The sequence below is a fragment of the Schistocerca serialis genome, chromosome 3 (genome assembly GCF_023864345.2).
Source record: "Schistocerca serialis cubense isolate TAMUIC-IGC-003099 chromosome 3, iqSchSeri2.2, whole genome shotgun sequence".
NCBI classification, from domain to species: domain Eukaryota; kingdom Metazoa; phylum Arthropoda; class Insecta; order Orthoptera; family Acrididae; genus Schistocerca; species Schistocerca serialis.
In genome coordinates, this window is record NC_064640.1 from 238899485 (window position 1) to 238902555 (window position 3071).

Consider the following 3071-nt stretch of genomic DNA (forward strand, 5'->3'; position numbering starts at 1 on the left):
ACGGCCGGCTCGAAGGTGCAGAGTCACTGTAATGTTTATCAAGCTTCTCTTTGGTCTCCTGAGTCGTTTTACCTTTCATTAAGTAATCACCACACGAAATTCTCTTTCGTCCATTTTTTGACAATCACTCGACTTCCTAGACTCACACGAATGCCAAACACAAAGAAATAGACCAATATGGCTGAAACTTGGTGTGCGTTCTTTCCAAAGATGCTACTAACAAAACATGACCACGATATGCACCAGTGGTGCCATCTCTCGGATTTTGCACGGACTTTTCAAACGCCACTCGTATATACGAATAATCATACATCAGATTTGTTGAAAATCAAATGGAGAATTGGAAAGGGAACGGTTATTGAAATCTTTCTCTTTATTGTTTATAAAAAGATTTTTTACGTCTGTTAGTTAGTTTTTCCGTAGAGGAGGAGGAGGAGATTAGTGTTTAACGTCCCATCGACAACGAGGTCATTAGAGACGGAGCACAAGCTCGGGTGAGGGAAGGATGGGGAAGGAAATCGGCCGTGCCCTTTCAGAGGAACCATCCCGGCATTTGCCTGAAGCGATTTAGGGAAATCACGGAAAACCTAAATCAGGATGGCCAGAGACGGGATTGAACCGTCGTCCTCCTGAATGCGAGTCCAATGTGCTAACCACTGCACCACCTCGCTCGGTTTTCCGTAGATCATATTCATGATAGTCGTTATCATGTGAGATGGTGCCAATGGAACAACTATATATGGCTACATGTTTGCCATTTACTGTTTTTTTCTTAAAATATGACGAGTTGATGATCATTGCTGGGACTTCTGTTGTTGATTGTTCTTTTTCGGCAGGTGATGCTACATCTGTGGGTTTCTTCTTTCCTTAGGTCAATACAAAATCGTTCATTCACACAGGAAGCACTGTTTTCCTGTTCCCCACTGCGCTTATTCTTGCATTCAGAGTTTTTCTTCTGCATTTGGCTTCCCTGATACTTGTTCAACTGCTGTTGTTGAATTTTCCTTGGTTTCTGATGTGAAGATTTCATTCCTTAATCCTTCTTTTTCTGCAGCAGATCTTGGATTTTGATTTGGTTTCTTCATTTCTATTACAATAATCACAGTTCAGAGTATTATTCTGAGATTAATTTTGGGTGGCTCTTTTGTTTTGTTCCGCTCACTGATCAGCTCTGCTTTCAATCAGTTATACATCAGATGCGGCGCATGCCTTGTATGATCATTTGTGCTGAGGAAGGTGTTTATGTCAGTTGTTATAACATCATTTTGCTCAGCTGCTGCTTTTATTATTTGGCTGGTTAATCTGTAAATTTATTTGTTTTTGTTTAGCGTGTCGTGTTTGTATGGGATTGTACTCAGTATTAATTTCATCTAAACTGTGTTGTGTATTACGGTTTTTCTTCAGTGTAGCTATCGTTTGTTCCAGCAAGCACTACTACACTGCCAGTTTTACTATAATGTTTATTGTGTTCGTTAACGTTTTCTATAACTTTGGAAAAATGTGTACCTGGTATTAAAAACGAGGTTACAGTGTAATTTTTTCCAGCATATTATTCAGAAGCTTTCTGTACTGCCTACCATGTCTACCACTTCGTAAAAGAACTTCCTATCAAAAGTTTTTTTTTCATCTTGCTTAAATGAATTTGCTTCGTTTGACTTTCTACATGTCTTCTTGTAATGTACAGCATTTAGAGATCCAATTGCTTCCAAGTGGGTGTCCTAGCTTTTTCAAACTGGTGTACTTCTTCTTGAACCGCTCGTTTTCTGATCAGATGTTATTCTGTAATTTTGACCTGTTCGCCTGAATTTTTACAAGGTTGTGCCAATGGTTGTGACAGTCTGTCTGACGGAAACCATCTTCCAAAACAACTGAGTCACTACTGAGTCTGGTAATTAAAGCTTCCAGACGTAATATCTCTTCCTTCATTCGCTTTATATTCTGATTTTCTATGTCATTTCCCTTTACAGTAACAAACTGGGTCTTTTGTGTGTGCTGTTGTTTTTAGGCTCAATCCTGATCGTATTTTTTCATGTGATACTGAGTATACATCTAACTTGAATTGTTTTCTGACCACATATTACTGTACTTCATATATCTTTATTGTAATACATCTGCCTGTGGCGTCATTATAATTTGGCTACACACAGATTGAAGTGCGAATGAAAATTTGTTCCAAGGCCAGGATTCAAACCCAGGTCTCCTGAAATCTTTGAAGAAATATGCCCCGGATATTATAAGAAACACTACAAGTGTAGCCCCCATCCTAAACCAGGAAATTTAAAAGACTGGTACATGCCACAAATAAATAAAAAGAATCTTGATGTTCCTGTATTGTGTAAAGCAGATATGTATAAATACAAGATCATAAAAAGCATTGCAGATCTGCAGTCAGGACATCAAAATTTAGAGGCCAATGATGGACACATCCTCAATTCTTTAAATAAATGTTAAGCAGCATGGGCAGTCATAAAAACTGAAATGAGTTGTCAAAAGAAAAATTACAGTATTTCATTTGCTCCTGATACACTAAACAAATATTTGCCAATTTTATATCAGAAACTAACATAGAGGATGACGTGAGCACGAATTAAAGGAAAGGCTTTGATACAGTGTCCCACACTATCCTAATAAGAAATCCTAATCAGAAAACTACAGTGCTATGGAATAGGAGAGAAAGCTCTCGTACTACTGCAGTAATACCTAAGCAATAGAAAACAGCCAGCATGTGTGAATACCCAAAAATCATATCTTTTACCTCTTTAAGAAAGAGTGCCGCAGAGCTCTTGCGTCCTTCCTGTTTATTATATATATACAAGGTAAGTCAATTATAATCCGCAATTAAGCTATATTTATGTTCATTTTGGTAGTACTGTCGTTTTGCATTGATGACGCATGCTTTGTTTATTTGTTGTTATATCTTTGCTATTTTCAAGCTGCTAGGTTAGTTTCGTTATCGCTGCCATGCTGTTAATCAGTTCCACTGTGTATTTGCACCAAAGAAGAGCAACGTTCAGTGATCCTTTTTTGTGCTCGGAAGGTGTATCAGGGCCGAAATTCATCGAAGACTTTCG

General features: G+C 38.1%; 1 non-coding gene across 1 annotated transcript; it reads right to left on the reverse strand.

Moving 5' to 3' along the window:
- Positions 1 to 598: 598 nt before the first annotated feature.
- Positions 599 to 671, reverse strand: Trnaa-cgc (transfer RNA alanine (anticodon CGC)). The gene has a single exon. It is a non-coding gene; the product is annotated as a tRNA-Ala (tRNA).
- Positions 672 to 3071: the final 2400 nt, after the last annotated feature.